Genomic DNA, 22,388 nt, shown 5'->3' with positions numbered 1-22,388 from the left:
CTGATATAAGCAGCATCAAGGCTATTTCACACGATTACAGCTGTTATTGTGTCACTGTTAGTGTCGACTTGAACAATTACCCAGCCAACACGTTTATGTGGGGCCCATATGGGTTACAAATGGGCAACAGGGGTACAGAGTGGGCATGGGCTCAAAATGGGCTTCTTATCTGGGGCCCATATGGGTTACAAATGGGCTACAGGGGGACAGAGTGGACATGGGCTCAAAATGGGCTTCTTATCTGGGGCCCATATGGGTTACAAATGGGCTACAGGGGGACAGAGTGGACATGGGCTCAAAATGGGCTTCTTATCTGGGGCCCATATGGGTTACAAATGGGCTACAGGGGGACAGAATGGACATGGGCTAAAAATGGGCTTCTTATCTGGGGCCCATATGGGTTACAAATGGGCTACAGGGGTACAGAGTGGACATGGGCTCAAAATGGGCTTCTTATCTGGGGCCCATATGGGTTACAAATGGGCTACAGGGGACAGAGTGGATATGGGCTCAAAATGGGCATCTTATCTGGGGCCCACTTGGGTCAACTAAGTAGGTCCAACATGGGCAAACCCAGATGGGCTCCCTATGTGAGACCTAGTCAGTTCACTAATGGGAAATGAGTAGGCTACATACCCAGCCAGCACATGACCGACCTTCAACGTTGAAATATGGTTGAAATAATGTCAGTTTGTTGTTGAAAAAGATTAACAAAAACCATTCTAAATCAACGTTGACATTTTTACAAGATCCCCAGCCAACACATGTGGGGCCCAAACGGGCTGCAAATGGGCTGATATCCGGGGCTCACCTGGGCTACCCAACTGGGAACCCAGCTAATTTTGGTTTTGTTGGCCACGGATTCACGCGCAAACATTTACATCACGTTTCCCAATTCACGTTTCCCAGGTCAACGTGGATTCATCCGCAGACACCAGAGGACAATCTGGACAGAGCCTGCCCCAGCTAACACACCCATGTGGGGCCCAAACGGGCTGCAAATGGGCTGATATCCGGGGCCCACATGGGCTACCCAACTGGGAACCCAGCTAATTTTGGCCGCGGTTTCCGTGGTGGCCCCACATGTGTTAGCCCAGATGGGTTGATGATGGGCTCTTGATGGGCTCCATATCGGGCCCATGTGGGTAACCTAGGTAGCACCCATTTAGGGCCTACAGGAGTCTGCCCAGATGGGTTGATGATGGGCTCTTGATGGGCTCCATATCGGGCCCATGTGGGTAACCTAGGTAGCACCCATTTAGGGCCTACAGGAATCTGCCCACATGGGTTGATGATGGGACCCAGATAGGTCTTATCTAGGGCTCTTATGGGCCACAACGGGTATATATATGGGCTACCATATTTGTCTGTTTGGGTTACCTTATTTTACAGTAAACCCCTAAATACAATCATTACATGTAATCCACTAAACTATACTAAAATGTTAAAGGTATTCAATGAACAGAAACCAGTAGTTCACTTTTAAAGTTACTTTATTAAGCAAGTACAAGTATCACAAAACAAGAAAAGAAAAAAGTAAAAGATTTAAAACACTTCTAAATCAGCATTGACATTTTTACAAGATTTTGAAACAACATACAGCAGAAATATCTGCCTTTCAACATTATTGTGACAATTAATTAGCATTTCATAATTTTTTTGATATAACAGCTCTTCAGTATATGTTAAAATATAATTATCATTATTAACAATAATAGTTTCAAACCTTTTGCCTTATGTGATTTTGTTGGAATTTACAATTTTGTCTGCTTGCCTAACCGTTTACATTGCATTATTACATTTGTATTCATACACTGTCATGTCATTTGACTAATTAATTAAATAATAATACAGACTGCAAATAAAACTCAATACACCGCTATGTTAACTGTTATTAAACTATTGTTATTGGTTGTTTCGCCGTTTTACTTTGAGCATGATTGGTTAATCTGTCTGTCTTCCAGGAAACTGTCCAATGAGAATGTGCGCGGCTCTTCGCGGCTCAGTCACTGACCGAGAGTAACGGACGTATTTTCAAATTTAAAATAGGCGCGCACTGAGCAGCTGAGCTGCTGCTTGCACTGATTACTCGGTCAGACTTGGATTATTTTATATCTGCCTGTTGAATTCTTAAATTTTTTGCGAATTTAAGTTGATATCAATGAAGAACAAAAGCTGGAATGTGAACAGAGGAAGGGTTCGTACGTGGTCTGTAAAAATACTGGCGATATCAGGTAAGAAAACATTTTTCAGTCCTTATAGCAGTCAGTTAAATTAACGTTAACGTTTATGGACATGAGTAACGTTAACAGTCATAGGCTTAATGCAACCTTATACGTTCAATAAGTTATCTGTGTGTGTTTTTGTACTGCTGTAGCAATATAAGCACGTATTTAAATGTAATTTAGTACCATCTGACATTGCTGTGTTTTGTTGTTGGTAACGTTGTGTGTTTAATATCAGCTAACGTTAGTTTAAAAATGCATGAGAGGTAAAAAAAAGCGTTGGAATGAGTAAAGTGATAAAACAGTCATTTATTCGTTAGAAGTATGTTTACATAACCTCTTCAAACACTGATAACAGTATTGGAAATATATTTGTTTACTTTTTTTTTTTTTTTTTTTTTTTTTAGATCAAGAATTGGAATAATTTTTATCTGGGGAGAACACCCAACAGAAAGACCCATTCACCAACTAACTGTTACAGTAAGTTAATTTTACCCACTGTTCAAAAACCTACACTGGGTTTAATATATAGTATTAAGTAAGACATTTAATGTTAACGTTGCTAATAGCAAGTCTGAGTAACTTTTTTGTCCTTTTGTCTTTTTTCTGCTGAAGTGGCGCACAGAAAGTGGATTCATGTCACCTTCATCAGTCCTTTCTTTAATCACTGGACACCGTAAAGGGAAAGACCCTCAGACGTGTCATAATAGGATAAATGGGTGCAGGTAAAATTATTTGATGGTTTGATTTTGGTACCAATTGTTTTTTTGTTTGTTTTTTATGTGTGTGCTTCCCTTGCTATGATACACATTTCTGATGGGATTGCCATGCTTAAAGTTTATGTTTACATTTTTAATCATCATGTAACAACTAACAGTCTCAAAGATGACATTACTAGGGCTGGATTTATTGGATGGGATGCACGCTACAATGTTCCATTCATTCATCAACTGAAAACAGGTTGACTAATCGATTCTTGGGATTTAAGAATTGATATTGTTTCGTAAAAATGAGAATCAAATAAAATCGAGAAATCAATATTTTTTACCCAGCCCTTGACATTACTCAGTTCATGTAGTGTGAATGTTATAATGGCAAACGTTTTTTTTTTTTTTAATTTAAGATTGTTTGAAGGAATGATATAAGAAAATACTGCTTTTTAAGGACTTTTCATTGAATAATTTCTTCTTTCCCCCTCTTCAGATTCGCCAAGGACCAGCTGATTACTGGCAATTTGGTGGAGGATTATTCTTTAGCTGCTACATTGCACTATCACTTCTGGTACAGATTCATTGGCCTTTTGTGTTATTTTTTTATTTTACTTGATTTAATAAATTACTTTTAATTAGTAGCCTACAATGTATGGTTAGGATTCTGAATTAAAACAGTGTAATGTTTCTCCACAAATATTATCAGAAATATACGGAGCCCCCAGGGGTCAGGCAAATTGTTGAAACAATATAAACCTGCATTGAAAGATATAATTCAAAGAGCAACAGACCACAGCCCTCTCAGCTCAACACCACAATTTGTTGATTTCTTCATCTGTTTTAAAGATGAAATCATGATATCATTATAGTAATCGTAACTGACACATGGGAGTAATATAATTTTTTTTACAATTCCTTGTTGGGGCTCTGAAGAATTGCTTGTGTGAATACATAAAATGTGTTTTAGAATGGATTGTGTTGTATACTTTGTTTTCTACCCGACTAATTGAACTTTAAAGTGAAAATCTTGTACATGACTTATTTTGTATTGAGTTTTCTTGCTTTTATTTATACAGGATAGTACAGACAGCAGGCAAGAAGTGAAGAGGAAGTGATGGCATCAGGAGCAGCACAACCAAAAGCTTGTGACCCTGTGGAAGTTGTCCGAGTGCGTGGAAGAACAAGTGTAAGTGCAGAAGCCGATCTTAGGATGTAGTGGAGGAAGTGTATATGAAGAAGATATAAAGGAGCCAACTTGTTTAGTTTTTAAAATTGAACTAAGAGCCAGTGCAAATGTTGTAAAACAGGAGAAATATGTTCTGTAACATAACATTAGAGCGAGCAGACTTTGTAAAGTTGCTACTACTTACATGTCAAGTGATAAGCAATATTTGAGTTGGATGAATGATGGGCAAATGTTTGGTTTTCTAACTTGTCCTGGGAACCCTCAGTACTGCACACCCACTTCAGATCTTGCAGTTTCTATAAATGAGCTAATGTGATGAATCCGGTATATTAGATAAGGGAAACGTACAAAGTCTGCATCTGAAAACTTAGGCAGCTGACTCATTGCCTCGCTGCCCTATCAGGCAACGACTTAGCAGGCAGCGTTTACACACTAAGGTGCCTCACAAAACCGATTTAGTTTAGTTTTTATTTATTTGAGCAGTAACCATTCTGATTTCAGACAGACTTATGAGGCAGCATAATGGTTTAATGATCTACAACACTAATTATTTTTTAGAAATTACTTCAAAGTGGTAAAAGTTGGTCAAAATGTACATTTTGTGCTTCCAATATGTGCAGTGCAGGGGGTGTTCCAGGACAGGTTTGCAAACCCCTTATCTAGATACACTTGATGTGGGGCACCAAAAGGCTAACCTGACACATCTGATTGAACTGTGAAAAGGAATTAAAAAAGTGGCATAATGGTTGACTGATTTATTTTCTCTTTTCAAAGGGCCGTTGGGAGAGCGACAACAGAGGAGTGAGAAGCTGCACGGTTATTGTTTTGTTTGTGAAATGGTTAATTTTTCAGATATGCATATATAACGCGTGCATATATATATATAACTTTTTTTCTTTTCTTGTTTTGTGATACTTCTACTTACTTAATAAAGTAACTTTAAAAGTGAACTACTGGTTTCTGTTCATTGAATACCTTTAACATTTTAGTATAGTTTAGTGGATTACATGTAATGATTGTATTTAGGGGTTTACTGTAAAATAAGGTAACCCAAACAGACAAATATGGTAGCCCATATATATACCCGTTGTGGCCCATAAGAGCCCTAGATAAGACCTATCTGGGTCCCATCATCAACCCATGTGGGCAGATTCCTGTAGGCCCTAAATGGGTGCTACCTAGGTTACCCATATGGGCCCGATATGGAGCCCATCAAGAGCCCATCATCAACCCATCTGGGCAGACTCCTGTATGCCCTAAATGGGTGCTACCTAGGTTACCCATATGGGCCCGATATGGAGCCCATCAAGAGCCCATCATCAACCCATCTGGGCAGACTCCTGTATGCCCTAAATGGGTGCTACCTAGGTTACCCACATGGGCCCGATATGGAGCCCATCAAGAGCCCATCATCAACCCATCTGGGCTAACACATGTGGGGCCACCACGGAAACCGCGGCCAAAATTAGCTGGGTTCCCAGTTGGGTAGCCCAGGTGGGCCCCGGATATCAGCCCATTTGCAGCCCGTTTGGGCCCCACATGGGTGTGTTGGCTGGGTATTTTATGTACCGTGTGATGGATTTTTTTTCTTTTAAATTAATCATAACTAACATTTATTTTCCTTGCAGGATTAATATTTATATGCTTTTGAAACCCAAATGTCCTTTGGCCAAAGTCAGTGTGTGTGTTTGTCTGAATCATGTCCGAATATAACAAAAGGGGAAATAAAACCAGAGAGATATCTACATTTATAAACTCATGATTTTAAGTAAACAATAATCCAGATTTTGTGTTACCTAGTAACAGAAGGGTTTGCTGAATTATATATATGAAGAACCAATCATATTGTATGAAAAATTATGTATCGTGTCACCTTTGCCATAACAACTTTTGTATTATTTTTGCTGGTGGGATTCTCTCTGTAATTGGTCTGGAATTAAGTTAGGTGCAGCAACAATTATAATCACTCAAAACTCTTCAGACGAACACAGACAAAGTGATCTTTCATCTTGTGCCCTTAATGCATGGACAAAACAAGTTTATTTAGGTGCAAGACATACAGTGATTTGAAAATATGCAGTATCATTATTGACATTAAATAAAAAAATTTAAGACACACAATTTTGATTTAACGTCTCACTGCCAGCATCTTCACACTTATAGCATTTCATTTGATAATTTTCCTTCACACAACGATAGAGAGGCACTAGATTATTAATCTTTGCAAACTGATCTCTGACACCAGTCCAGTCTTTGCGCCAGATCTCTTGGAAAACTAAAGCTTTAATCCCAGTTCTCTGTGTGTTTAGCCAGTTTGAAAAGTCATACAAAATAGTGTCAGCTTTATCGTTAATGCACTTTTCTATGCAAGGTGAGTAGTAAGTATACAAAACAACACATTGATTGATCATCATTTGGCATTCTCAAAATTTTGTCCAGGGGAGAAGTATATGTGGCATCCATAGGATAGATAAGAATATATTCAGAATGCAATGTTTTTCCAGACGAACTGGCCATTTGGATCCAGCTCGGCTTTGCAGCAGCGAGACTGAATAAGTCTTGGGTGACTTCACAAAGCCGTCGCTGACCATTAGTCTTGAAATCATTGAAGGCATTTTCCATTTCATTCATGTTGAAAACCGAATCAAGACTAAACTGTTCTGTACACTGTATATATGGGACCCTGATGACTACAGAATACTGGTAAGGCCTGTCATGGTTGCTTGGCTGTAACCTAGAAGACAAAAATCACAAATATTGCATTTTTCAAAAACGAAAACTTGTTTTTGAGACACAATCAATAACATTTTTCCTTTGCTTATGCACTGTGGCAAGCAGTGCGGGGCCGAGAGCCGTGGGAACAGAGCTGGGCCAGCTGTGTGATTGCTTATGAGTGTTACCTGCACGCCACATCGACCTCGATATGCTTGAGATTACAGTCCCACCCTCACTCCCACAGAAACGGTTTACTGCAGAACAACTCATTATGTCGGAGTAAAATCACAGCTGTCAATCATGACATCACATTTCCGTTTATATTCCACCAATATATATATATATATATATATATATATATATATATATATATATATATATATATATAATACTTACACTAACATACACCAGCATGTAAAAACTACATAAAATGACAAAAAATATCTTTGAAAAAAAATTATTTGAAGTGTAATTTGATTGCTTTTCCATCGCGTCCATTAGACTTCATTACCCTGGTAATCCAGAGTTCTCGAGCACAAGTTGAATTTGCTCAGCGAGTTTACTCTGGTGTCGAGTAATGATGCTCATTAAATATGCCCCTCGATCTGAGCTGCACCAATCACATCGGGTTATCTGATATAGGCAGGCTAGAGGCGAGATGACGACAGCGCTGTGACGTCGAAGTCATTAGTAAACATTGCAAGATGGCTATGGATGAACACCAGTTGTTTGAAACGGCTTTGGCCGCTACAATGAACGAGTACAATAACTTATTTTAATAATCTGTTTGAGATCGAATTAACGCTAGATTTTGTCATATAAGTTACAGACATGGCATCTGAAGACCATTTCTAATTTTTCTCAGTTATTTTGCTTTATTACCAGACTCAATATTTGGCTCGTTCTTACATAGTAGAGCACATTCGCACATGCGCAGTCTTCAAAAACGGTGCTTTAAATCTCTTGACAAACTAAAAGACGTAAATTACATTTGTGTGTATTCTAAATAAATAACACGGGTTGTACTGAATGTCAGCTTCCTTATTTTGCTAAAGATAATGATTTATTCAGTCTACATCTCATGTAAACTAGAAACTATGCTTCTAACGACAGCTCGAGAGCTGTCGTTCCAACCACACAAGTTTGCGATGCTGTTTGCGAACGTTCGTTGTAACGATGGTTTCGGGAAACACCAAATCGTTGAACTATGCTGATAACGACGGAACTTGCGACCATAGTTGGCTAACGATGCTTTCGGGAAACGCACCCCAGATTGACATGAAAATGTAGTAATTTCATCATAAATGCATTTAATTAAATAAAATGTAGTTATCTCACCATAAATGCATTTAATTAAATACTAGCCTACTATTTTTCACAGTCATCAAATTACTTCAAGACCGGGGTAAATCAAGGAAAAATACAATTTACTTTACCAAGGGACATAATGAACAACACTCGTCTCATTCGTGGAGGTGGAAAAACAAGTTCTTTGTGACATGCAAGATTTATTGTATTAAGATTTAAATTATGCAAAAGAAAGGGTATGAGTCTGCTGTTTTTGTCAATTTTAAGTTTTAATTTAAAATGTATGCGATTTTAATATAAGTGCATGGTTCAATATTTTACCACTTGCTTGAGCAACTTAATATATAATTATATAGAAGTAATGCATTGAATAATAGTTTGTTTAAATTGGGTTTAAACGTGAATACGTCTATTAAAGAGTATATGTGTACAAAGAGAATCACAATGCTGACAAAAAACTTTTTTTTTTAATAAAATTTGCTGATAACTTCTGGATTTGAAATACAATTTGTTTGTGGTACAGCCGAATCAGTTACGCACTGCAAACGCAGCTTATGTGAAAGCACTTTAGCGCGTGCTGCTCCTGCACCGCATACGCACTGCAACACGCACCGCACCGCACTGCACACGGAGTATGTGTGAAACGGGCGTAAGGCTTCATGGGGTAGGAGGGGTTTATGACCTATACTGGGACCAGCCACCTGGGGGCGATCAAGATGCTTTGGCTTCACTTTTCAGGACTTGTGTAGCATGCTTGGTTGCCACACACCATGTGTTGAGGGCTATACAGGCTATAGAGCACCACCACCAGAACTGGATGGCAGTGTGTTTTGGGAACCGGACCAAGATTTCTTTTTCTTTTACTCTATCCCCTCTCTCCTCATCTGTCCTTACCCCTAGGTGCCGCGGCCAGCGTGTGAGTAGAGCTAATCTTGAGGATTTATTTTTTTAAGATTTATTTTTGCCTTTATTATGATAGGACAGTGAGTAGACAAGATGCGAATTGGGAGAGAGAGGGGGACAAGTTCGGAAAAGGTCCAGGAGCCAGGATTCGAACTCAGGTCGCCCGAAGTGCAAGGGTGCTATATGTCAGCACTCTACCCACAAGGCTATCGGAACCAACATGTTGTGTTTTATGTTTGAGTGGAAGTCGTCCGCGAGGGGCTGCCGCTTTACTTTCGTTTTGAGTTTGTTTATTTTTGGATTAAAGTTTTATGTTAAACATTTTCCGGTTCCCCCTCCTCCTTCCCCTGAGCCTTTAACTTTGTTACATGCACATTCAGCATTAACACATTTCACTTATTTTTACTGTAATTGTGCAAATATAGACTTACTTGTCATCAAAATACTGGATCATTTTAACAAGAACGTCAGTGTTCACTTGCTCCTGATCGCACTGAATACACAGATGAAGCAGGTTGAACATGAACATCCTCTGCGCGCCAGACGCCTAAAGTTAAAATGACAAACCTGATAAAAAAAAAGAACACAAGCAACAGAACAGAAAAAGTCATGATGAAAATACTTACCATAATGAATTTTACAGAAGAAGGGAGACGCATCTGAGCTCTTCAGAGATGATGTGTTTGGTCCCGTCTGACTCAGAGAATATTCTTTCTGTGATCAGCCATATGCAAATAAACTACTTGCAATCTTTAACAGAGCAGGCTGTGTGAATGTTAAATAAACTGTTTGACATTTGCATATAATTCAGTCCATATCAGTTATAGTCTGCAAATATAGAACTCAAATATCATAACAATGAATGTCCTCTCTACTGCAGTCCTGCAGAGGAATGGTCCATCAGCAAGTCCAATACAATTGGACTATTAAATATACAAGTAACAATTATGGATTTCTTCAAGACTTCATACAGAAAGATACAGAACATGCCAATTTTAGCTAATTTAACAGTGAAGCAACAGAAGTTGTTTTGATTTCAGTGCAACATAATTAACTTTGTAACCTGAAAGAATGTGTGTTAGTTCAGATGTGTGTTAAGGTTATTTTGTCTGATGTTAATGTGTGTCCTGTCTAGATCAAACTTGCATGACTATCTGACTGGCTTTCACACTCTGTCATCTCTTCTGAAATTACCGTCTCTTCTGAGATGAGAGTTTGGGAAAGACTACAAATAACCCTTCCTTTTTATGTCATAGAACTCTGTGTTCGCATTTGTTCATGAATTATTCTGAAATGAAATCAACACACAACAATTATTAAGAAAATATTTATTTTTTATCAAGCAATATTCAGTAAATATTACAAGAGAGTAGCCATCTAAATACAGTATAAGCACACTGATTTCAATAGGTTTTCTAAACAATTTTCCCTCTCAGTTTTTTTTTCATTTAAGCATTTCTGATTTAAAATGTAATATGAAGATGCATATGAATGAAAATACATTTTAAACAAACCCATTTTCCACACTCAAATATTTCTTCCCATTTATCACTTGTGTGACTGTCAGCCTCCGCTTTTCCACAACAGACTGAAGCCGCCTTGAACTGATGCACTGAGATCCAGTCACACGAAAAAGTGATGGATACATTTTGTTTTTTAGTAAAAAATAGCATTAATAATAAAGCAATGAATGGTAAAATAAATTTGTAAGTAATAATCAGCTTTTAATAGTAAGTATCAAAGGGGTAATAAATCAGTCTATATATATATATATATATATGTGTGTGTGTGTGTGTGTGTGTGTGTGTGTGTGTGTGTGTGCGTGTGTGTGTTTAGCTCAAATGAGGAACTGGTCATCAATCATGAGCTTTGCTTATATATATATATACACACACACTTAAGTCCTCCTGGACATATCCTCATACACATTATCATTTTTGTTAGTATTAGCAGGTGAGTAAAAACCATGTTTCTTAAAACCAATAGTACAAATACAAATAGTAATACGTATAAAGAAATACAGCAGGAGTATAGCGGCGATAATTAAAGCAAAACAGGCACCAAAATCTTTAAGAAGATTCCAAAGAGATTTACCAATCGTATTTCCAATCCAAGAAAAGAAATCAGTATCAGTAGAAGGCTCACTACTGTTTTCAATTTCATCCCTTAACCGAGTCATATGTTCGATCACATCAGTCATGTTATGGTCTATATCTGGGATATACGTACAGCATTGATCTCCGATTATAGCGCAGACGCCTCCATCCTTTGCAAGGAGATAATCTAAAGCCGCTCGGTTCTGTAAGGCCACTAATTTCAGACTTTTCATTTGATCAGTCAGTAAATTAAATCCTTCAATAGCATAATTAGCAAAAGATTCCAATTCCATGCCAATATTATCAATGACATGAGCATTTTTCACAGTTCCATACCAAGGAAAAAAGCCTCCCAAAACTTTTCCTCCAGTAGAGATTCTAAGATGCGGTTTGTATGTTCCACGTTTTTGTCTAGTGAACTTCTTATTTACAATTTGATCATTTGGGGGAATGAAGGTCAGTGAGGTTGAGAGATAGCCAATATAACAACACCCTGACCACTGCGGTGGTAACCATGAGTAAGCGTTGTTACCGCAAATCCAGAATTTATTTTTCAACAATCCGTATTGTTCTTGTGAGGTTGGAATGATTGAATCGGCGTAAACTGAGAAATTTCCAAACCCATCATTGGTAATTAAAATATAACTTATTGTTTTTGTCATTGACCACATATTTCCAGAGGAGTTTGTTGGACCCCAGAAAGAATTATTATTTACATATCGTTTGGCACAACGTGAATGTCCAATCCACTTATATTTATTTCCAGAATTTTGACACACACACACTGGGGCTATAAATTTTGGTTTAACATAAACTTGAATAGCTTTAGGCATGGTGTCGTCTCTATTAGCTTTAACGTGTGCCTTTGCTGGAACAGAGTCATGGGGGTGTATATACTCACAAGTTGAAGCACATTCTTTAAAAATATCGATGTCAATACCGAGTGTAATTAGTTTATGACTAACATTAGACAACAAAGTTGAACAAGGAACTTTTGGAAGATAATAAGTCATTGCCTGTAACCACATTAAACATTTGAATTCAATCTCTTGAATGGACACTGGTTGAACTCTGAATGGTTTGTCTGTAGAATGTGGAGAGTTTGCACATACATAACATTCAGAATACCCTTCATGTACAGCAGTGTAGTTGAGCAATCTCCACCATAGATTATCCTGGTGTGCTGCCTGAATGGCAGTCAAAGGATGGGAATGTTTGAAGACTTGGTTCAGCCCTTCATCATTAGATTGACCTGTGGCGACGAGGAATATAACGATGGTGACGATACGAAAGTAACCCATTTTCTTCAAGTATTGGGAACGAGGTACATAAATGCGTATCGATAGATGCCGTTTTGATTACAGTCACAATGTGGAAATTTATCACAAAACCTGTACCGTGAGTGGGGTTTCAAAAGAGGATTTCTTGGCCGTACCACACCCCCACTACTGCCGATGAGGTGTCAGATTCAAATGAAGGAAGAGAAGGCTTTGCAATGGACGTGGCACCCAATATTGCAAGGATACCAGGATCATCTAGGAAAAGTTGATGAATGCTGCTTCTCCAATGCTAATCATCAGGTGTCACTCAGAACAGCAACCCGATTGTGTGAATGTATTCAGCATAGTCTCCAGACAGCATCTATTATTCCTATGGCGTATATAGAGGTAGATATAGAGGACAGAGAACACATGGAGATACCCTAAATGAAACAACAGCATTAAACACAATATCATCTTTCCCTATCAAGACTGACAATACATCAACAAACCCTATTGCAGGCACATCATTCAGCAACCCTGTGGAGAAAAAGAGCAATGGGAAATTCTTGTGCACGCTTAAAAAAAGAAAAAAAACCTTATGTCAATTTTAGCTGCAAAAATCATAGCAGCACTGATCTAAACATTGTCCTCGTACCTGTCAAAATTAATCACATTTTAATTAGGGTTAGATCCATAGAGTAAAGTCTGGCTCAATTTCAACAAGTACTGAACAAGTACAAGTAATTGCAACAATAACCTTTCAGAGAACAGTTCTAAAAAAAAAAAAAAAAAAAAAACCTTAATATGAAGAATATTTTAATAATCTGAAGAACCTTTATCCATTATAAGGATCTTTTTGAGGAATGTGGTAAAGATTCCATGGATGATAAAGGTTCTTCATAGAACCATCAGTGCCATCATTTAAGAGTAAATGACTACCTCTAACACACATTGAATGAAAAACAGGTTGATCATGTTAAGTATTAAAATATGAATATTACTGACCATTAATGCTGAAGGTCCAGGAATGATGTGTGAGTCTTCTTCAGATGCAAGAGTGAAGATGTAAGTGATGTAGATGTCATTTATAGTCCTGGACCCTGGACTGAGAGTATCCACATAACCACTCTCTCTTTTACAGAAGTCTTTGGCAGGGTTTAAACTTCTCCTTGTGTGAGTAATTCTCCTGAGTAATTCACCCCCCACCCAAATGTCAAATGGCCAAACACAAACATACTTTTGAGGGCAAATCAGCTATAATTTGCCACCTTAATACTAAAGAATGTCTTTACAAGCAAATCACCGGTCAACATGTTTCATTCGTTTCTCTTTTGAGAATGTGCATGTCTATTACAATGAATTATATTATTTTTAATCTCGGAGCCAAAGATACAAAAGCTCATCTGAGCCACTGTGTTCTTGTTCAAATGACATTTAATTAAAAAAGTTTTTTTTTTTTTTTTTTTTTTTTTTCCAAAATTTTCACAAAAACTTTTGGAACTTCTGGAATTTTTTGTTTGTTTTGTTTGTTGTAAAAATTGTTACAACGAGCTTCTGGCAACATTGTAAGAGACTTTTGTCTTTAATGACACAGTGGGCTCCATAGTCACAGATACTGGCACCTTTGGTATTATGAGCAAAACTGTGAAAATTTGTTTTTGCAATTTCTCTTCTTAGTCTTTCATTAAAATAATTCACACAAATCTAACCTTTAAAGTCAATTTCTTATCATAAAACAAATACAAATATTTTATTGTATTGTATATTGTGTTATTGTAAATTCATATGGTGTGTTATTATGTCCATCTTAGTGATCAGGAACACTTACAGGTAAGTAATGAGTCATGACTTCCTGTTTCATTGAGCTCTAAATATGAAGTGACACACAGGCCAAACTCAGAAGTGTGCGTGTGTGTGTGTGTGTGTGTGTGTGTGTGTGTGTGTGTGTGTGTGTGCGTGTGTGTGTGTGTGTGTGATAACAATTGTAGCAAAAGTGTGTGCAATAACAATTGTAGCAAAAAATAACATTATGATGTCCAGAAATCAATTTAAATAGTACACACTGAGTTTAATGTATTGACGCATAACTCTTGTTTAATATGTTAGTTTCATTTATATATATATATTTATAGTCCTGATATTCTTCATGTTAGTGAATAAATACATAGATCCGCAATCAGGGTTTGTATTTCCTATAATGATCTGGTGGTAGAACTTTTGTTAAGTGTGTCCGAGGTTCCGGGTTTAAATCTGTCCTCCTATATATATATTTTTTCTCATTAAAATCAAAAATGTTCATCAGTGATTGTATATCAAGAGCAGGGACACGTTTGTGTGCATTTTGTTTTGTGATTTCACTGGAAGGAAGATGCGAAAGAAGTGTGCATGAGCCACAAGAGAACACAGTATCAGCGCCACTGATAACAGCGGCAACAAACACTCGGCATGATTTCAAAAACAACACATTCCAGCACCAGATCACATCTGATTTAAGACAAATTAATGTCTCAAACTTATGTATGATTTGCATTAGGGATATCCATGCAACGAGATGTTTTTAAAAAATTGCTATCAGGATGTGAAGAGACTTTTTAAACAGCATAACAAAAAATGTTTCTGGAACAAATCACCTACCCTGCCTTTAAAACTGGGTAATACACACATTCACATGCCATACAAGCAAACATAACATTTGTTACATTCAAGACAGAGATGCTTTTGAGAAATGCAGCCCTGAAGTTTCCTGATAAACAGGGTGTTTCAGTGTAAACGTAATTCCTGAAAGAAATTGGCCAGCCGTGGGTAAATTCCAGCTTTTTCCTGTTTCCCCTTTGGGTTGGGAGCTCACCACACCTGTTCAAACTGATTTGAGATTTGATTTGAAATGAAAACACTCTTTCCTTTGTCTTTATTTATAACAAACCATTCATTTGCATTTTATTAGGCATCATAATCATCATATTCAACCTGTAGAGCCTAGTTGGTAAACATTCTACACTTAAAAAAGTTGGCCAACTCAAACAAGTTAAAAGCCTAAATTATACAGCAAACTTTTTATTGGTAAATAAGGATGCTGTCAGATGTTTCTCTTTAGATGACCCAGAAGTCCTGTAAACAGCACCACCACGGAGCTGGTTGAACTCTGAAACGGAAGTTCAGAGACAATATTTTATAGTTGGCGGCGCCCTCGGTTTTTTGCCGCATAAGGTCTATAGACTACTCAAGCGTGGATGAATTCTATGGAAGCATATGAGTAGCAATATTCAATTTGAAATGTAATATGCAAAATGACAATGCAATATGTAAAATGCATTTCTGTATTTAAATGTACATTTATGCAACGTTTGGTGCAAAATGAAAATGAAATTATATAATTTACATTTGCCAATTCATACACTAGGTTTTGATGTCAATTGAATACATATTTTAAGGCAACATGTTGCAAAATAAAAATGTATTACAGAAATGGGTAACGCTTTAGATTACAGCCCGGAAAGTACTGCGTAATTAAAATGAAAGTACAGTGTAACTTTCGGTAATTACAGTGTACCTATAAAGTACTTACGTGTAAGTATAGGGGAACAATATGTAAAGTCTTGGGAATAAAGGTGTAACAACCAGGAAAATACTGCGTTATTAAAACGAAATTACAGTGTAACTTTCGGTAATTACAGTGTACCTATAAAGTGCGTACGTGTAAGTATAGGGGAATAATATGTAAAGTTTTGGGAATAAAGGGGTAACAACCAGGAAAATAACAAATTATTTAGGCAAATTATTTAGACTAAGTATTTTAGAATCTTACTTTTGGGAGCAATTTAGCGAGTACATACACTGCACCTTTTTGTAATAATAGTGTATAAAAATACATAAAGGCTTTTTTTTAAATCACGGGGTACATATCAGTGCATTTATAAAGTAGGCTAATTTGTTATTATTGCAAAGGTGCACTGATTAAGTTTCAAGGCAAGTAAAACTATTGCTGGGAAAATATACTCTTGTTCCATGTAGTTACAGGGTAAGTATGACATTGCGGGCTGTAAATTAAAGTGGGGCTTCTTACCCTCTTGTTTCATGTAGTTACAGGGTAAGTACAATAAAAACACATGTACACATACACAATCTGATATCACTTGGAAAACTTTATTTGAAAAACAACTTATTTCAAAACGGATTTACAGCACTTTGTTTCTCTTGCTTGGTTTCCTCCTCCTCTTGTTCCTCTTCTTCTGAAGTGAAACGATAAGCGTTTGTAAGAAAAATACCAAATATTTTAAATTTTTAAACTGTAGACTATCGCTTCCGACCAACTGTCACCTGCGCGTTCATGAGAGGGTTGAGAGAAAGTATAAATACAAGTTGTCCGCGTCCGAGCTGTGCGCAGCTGTCGTGTACGCGTCCAAACTGGAGTATAACAGAGGCTTAAAGCGTGACGTAAGCGCACCGAAACCCCAATGTTGAATTATTATTTTTTTTAAATGTTTGTATTATTGCTCACAACAAAATACAAACAATAACAGATAATAATAATGAAAAACAAACCATGCAGAAGAACAGAGACACCAGTTCTCGCGCACGTTTCACATCAAACTCCCGCGAGAATGCAATGAACGCTTAAAGCTTCACCAAACGCGAAGCCATTCAAGCCGACCCTATGAAGCCGACTCTAATGCACTCGCTGGTGAAAGTTGGTCGGTACTCGGTAGCGAAAAGATGAGTAAATTATGAGAACATTTCTGGGTGTAGGCTACTGTATTTTCTTTTAATACAGAATAGAAAAAGACTCCTTAAGATTAGGCTAATCAGTGGAACGATAGAAAAAGAAGAGGAGGACCAAGAGGAGGAGCACCACTTTAATTTACAGCCCGCAATGTCAAACTTACCCTGTAACTACATGAAACAAGAGGGTAAGAAACACCACTTTAATTTACAGCCCGCAATGTCATACTTACCCTGAATCAGGGTTGATGTGTGAGTCTTCTTCAGATGCAAGAGTGAAGATGTAAGTGAGGTATTGATGCTTTTTATACTATTTATAGTCCTGGACCACCTGGACATTTAAATTTAGGTAAATATTCATGCTGATTTCTGTCCAGAAGACTTAGCAGACTTAACATTTACTGAGCAGTCGTGTAAACAGCACCACCATCAGAATATCCACATTTCACTAAGTTTCTATTTTTTATTTTTTTTATTTTTTTTTATCACAGGGACAGTGCATATTAATAAACATTTCTGTCAATATGCCAGAATTAGCCAAAATGCTATTTTTCATCTGCATTCTCTAGACAGATGGTAAAAAGTCACCCTAAATGGGAGTAAAATTACATATTTACATAACAATATAAAAATTATAATACATTTAGTAAGAAATACTATTATGTTAAAATGTATAATTGAAACACAGCAAACCAACAATCAAACGAACATCAGACAAAAACATGACACATATGATACACACACACAAGGCAAGAAGCCAGCAGTGGGCAGCGAGAGTCTAGTCAAGTCAAGTCAAGTCATCTTCATTTATATAGCGCTTTTAACAATGTAGATTGTTGCAAAGCAGCTTTACAGAGATAAACGTATAATTTAAGGTAACAGATTGTTTTGGCTTTATAGCGGTTCTTTAAAGTTATTTTAGAGCTAAAGTTAGTTTTGATTGATTCGCTTCCGTCGCAACGATCATTTGTTATTAAATTAGGGGCCGCTAAGACGACACCATTCTCTCTACACAGACTTTAAACGCGAACCTGTGAGAAACGCTGATGGCGTTCACATGCGCATCAAGAATTAATTCTATAGTTATGTGCGTTTGAATATATGTGCGCAGGTTTGGAATTCCCTACAAACCAAGCCTAAACAAAGTACTGGGCTTTCCTTATAATTTTTGATACAGAATTTTATTTTATTTTATCAATTCGGGTAGGTACGCGAAACGAATTTCCCAAAAACGCTTTATCTGTAGAGTGGTAAAGGGATCCTCCATAGGGAGAGACTAGTTGGCACTTCAACACTGCATTGTCATTGGGTCCAGGCGAAGGTCCTTCGTCAGATCTGGATACGGCCTGGATCCGGCAGGCTGCGGGAAAACCTCGGGATAAACACAGACACTAAAATTAGCTTAGATGCCATTCTTCTTATGATGTAACGAGCACATAAGGATTTATGGGAAGTGTTCCCGGTTCCAGCTGACCTAATCTATGCAGCCTAACATTGGATTATAGAAGTCTATAATGTATTATGTGAATGCTAGGTCAAAGAGATGTGTTTTTAATCTGGCTTTGAACTGACAGAGTGTGTCTGCTTCCCGGACAATGTTAGGAAGACTGTTCCAATGTTTTGGTGCTAAATAGGAAAAGGATCTAACGCCAGCAGTTGACTTTGATATTCTAGGTATTATTAACTGGCCGGAATTATGAGATCGCAATAGACGTGAAGGACTATAATGCGTTAAGAGCTCGCTCAAGTACTGTAGAGCTAAACCATTTAGTGATTTGTAAATAATCTGCAATATTTTAAAATGTATACGATGTTTAATAGGGAGCCAATGCAGTTTTGACAGAACCGGGCTAATATGGTCATACTTCCTGGTTCTGGTAAGAACTCGAGCTGCTGCGTTTTGGACCAGCTGTAGTTTGTTTATTAAGCGTGCAGGGCAACCACCCAGTAGAGCATTACAATAATCTAGCCTTGAGGTCATGAACGCATGAACTAATTGTTCCGCATTTGTCAATGAGAGCATATGGTGTAATTTAGCAATTTAATATATTTTTAAGATGGAAAAATGTGGTTTTACAGATACTAGACACGTGACTTTCAAATGAAAGATTGGTATCAAAGAGCACACCCAGGTTCCTAACCGACGACAAAGACTTAAAGAGCAACTTGCAGGTTAGAAGACCCAACAAGTCAATGTATAGAAAAATAATGTAGGAACTAGATTTTCTTAAAAAAAATTTTTATAAATACGCTACAGTGGCTTCTGGAGTCGTTTTTGTGAGAAAATTTTACTTCCGCATCTGAAAATGGGCGTGACGGGCGAGAGTCGTGACGTAGCGCGAGTGAGAGCGGTCGATTCAAACAACAGGGAAATATGGATTGCAATGACATTTCGGACGCTGAGGAAATTGTTGACGGACCACAGCCATACAATTATGAGCCTGCTAGGCTGCCAAGAGAGCAGGGACAGGCCAGGATCAATGTTAGACAGAACATATTGGAACTTACAATAACAGAAACTAAGCTTTGATCAGGCGTTTGTCATGCTCATTAATATCCGCCCAGACTAACGTTACGTGATATAACTTAGCGGTTTATCATCGAGAGACAGAGAGATATTTATTCCTGCTAACATTTTTTGTTCCATAGGTGCTTGTGTGGGAAATGCGAGGCAATGTTTACAGCTGAGGAAAGTCAGTGTTGCAGGGAGGTGGATGCATACTGGGCCTTAGTGGAAAATGCCAAACTTGCATGGTTGCAGTTAGTGTTACTACAGTAAAGCCATGGTGAATGTTGCTGATCTGTGGACACTGGATAGTTCGTTCATTCATTGCACAATGTTTATTCCTGGTTTCCACGTCAGCGCTGTTTGATCCGTTAAAACGGAGAAATGTGAATATTTCTCACTAGATCTCGCAGCGATGTTATTACTTCAGTGGCGAATTCAAATGCTTGATTTACTGGATCTCGCAGTTACAGTGTTGCTTGATCAGGCTCGCGCTGCACTGGTCCAAACTGATAAACGGTCCACACAAACACAATAACGAGTAGCTCAGTTTCGTTCCGCTTACATTACACAAACGACCGAGTGTGCGGTGTGCGAGTGTGCGGTGACAGACGCGGCAGTGAAGTCTGCTCTCTTCACCTGAACAAAACGCACCCAAGAACGAAAAGCCTTGTTTTTCCTAGAAGGAAAATGATGGACACGATGTCCTGACAGGCTGGATTTTGTGCAACCAGCACAAACACAATAATTTACCATTATGGCTTCTCTAAAACTCGATCTAAAACTTTCTCTGTCGCTCACTACTGCTCTAACTACTACACCCACAATGAGAGCGCTGGCTGAACGCGAGCTCATATTTACCTCGGCATACGTCATATGACGCGTTGCTATAGGGGGAAAGGCGTATTCCAGAGCCTAGCACATTTTCATCAAAATCTCTACAACCAATTAGATTTCATTAGTAATTTCTACATATGTGTTTTAAAAAAACCTCTTCAGACAAAATCAAGTATTAATTCAGTTATAAATTTAACCTGCAAGTTGCTCTTTAACAGAGCAGCCATCAAGTGTTAGACAGTATTCTAGGTTATTACGTGAGGAAGTTTTTTGTCCAATAATTAGAATCTGTTTTTTCAGAATTTAGTTGTAGGAAATTACTAGTCATCCAATTTTTTATATCAGCTATGCATTCCGTTAATTTTGTGAATTGGTCATTTTCGTTAGGTTGTGAAGAAATATAGAGGTGAGTATCATCAGCATAACAGTGAAAACTAATTCCATGTTTCCTAATGATATCTCCTAATGGTAGCATGTACAGAGTGAACAGCAGTGGTCCTAGTACTGAGCCTTGTGATGAAAAAGACATCTCTTCATTTACTGCTACAAACTGATAACGGTCAGATAAGTATGCCTTTGGGGTGATCACCTGTCATTTTTCTTAGCTGGTTCCATATTATTTTAGAATTTCCATTTGATTTTTCAATTATAGTGAGAAAGAAATCTGCCTTTGCTTTTCTTAATGATCTTACAACTTTATTTCTCAACATGGTGAAACGTCCTCTTTCATGAGTTGATTTTAGTTTTATTTGCTAGTTTTGGGCTTGATCTCGTTCTTTCATGATTTTTATGATGTCTGGATTTATCCAAGGTACAGTGTTTTTGTGTTATTTGTGCTTGATTTTTTGTGTGAATTCTTTGATAGTTCTCTCAAGTGTTTTTAGAAATATGTGGCTATCTTTTTCATAGTCAACTAAAGGTAAAATGTCATCCCATTGAATTTGGTTAGTTGCAGCTACAAAGTTTTGATATTTACTTTTATGGATTGAAATAGTTTCTTTTTTATCTCTAGCACAAGGATGGAAACTATGTAAGGTAGTAGTTCCTACGTCCAAATTCATTCATAGTTGAATGTATTGAATGTTAATTGAACAAACCAGATAATACAAGTATAATCCAACAAAGTACATAAACAATTGATGAAAGCTTTTTTTTATAAAAATAAATATATATGTAAATAATATGTAAAATATATATAAACAGATTATAAAGATCAAGATACAAAAGGTTCCAAAGCATTTAAGGTATTTAATATAAAACATGCTCAAGTAATCCACTGATGGACAGGTAACATAACAGCTTGTAACACATGACAATACTGGACAACTAAAGTGAGCACTAAGAGGAACTGAAATCCACTGTGATAATGAGACAATGACAAACAGCTGTGATGATCAATGGTTGTCCATGGAAACTGATGACTGGCGGAAAACAAAGGAAGCTAGCAATACATTAAAAGTCCAGATTTTAGTAAAACTAAACACTGTTGGTGACAGAATGCCCCCATCAAAGAAGTGTGGAGGTTCGGGAGGTAGACGAGGGACTGGCGAGGCACTGGAAAACCATAGGGTGGTACATGGGAGGACCAGGGCAGAGCAGTTGGTTGAAGAAGCCATGGAGGTGTAGATGGTGGTAGGATCCAGGTAGGAACGGATGGCCGTCGAAATCCCAGAACAACCTAGGAGAAGGCCATGATGGAGGAGACCCACAGTGGCAGGGATGAAGGGAGAAGCCAGGGTGGTACAACCAACTGAGGTGACACAGGGAGATGGTGAGGCCCAGGTGATGTGTGATGGACCAGGAGATCTGGTGATATCAACTGCCTGGGAGACCAAGCCAGAGTCCCGGCGACAAGTGGCCGAGGTGGAGCCAAGGGCCAAAGGACTGAGGCGAACTTGTGTGATTGAGGACCCTGCTGGAG

The 22,388-nt window shown here is 37.8% G+C and overlaps 1 long non-coding RNA gene across 2 annotated transcripts; it reads left to right on the top strand.

Moving 5' to 3' along the window:
• Window positions 1–2,057: 2,057 nt before the first annotated feature.
• Window positions 2,058–4,993, top strand: LOC311297654. Of its 2 annotated transcripts, XR_014628855.1 has the most exons (6): window positions 2,058–2,234; window positions 2,633–2,705; window positions 2,841–2,950; window positions 3,429–3,506; window positions 4,012–4,121; window positions 4,896–4,993. It is a non-coding gene; the product is annotated as an uncharacterized lncRNA (long non-coding RNA). The 2 variants fall into 2 exon arrangements; XR_014628856.1 differs by having other exon boundaries at window positions 4,012–4,960.
• Window positions 4,994–22,388: the final 17,395 nt, after the last annotated feature.

This window comes from Rutilus rutilus (assembly GCF_951802725.1).
Source record: "Rutilus rutilus genome assembly, chromosome: 9".
Taxonomy (NCBI): Eukaryota; Metazoa; Chordata; class Actinopteri; order Cypriniformes; family Leuciscidae; genus Rutilus; species Rutilus rutilus.
Note: the sequence above shows the minus strand (reverse complement) of the source record. Positions and strands in the feature narration are given on the sequence as shown.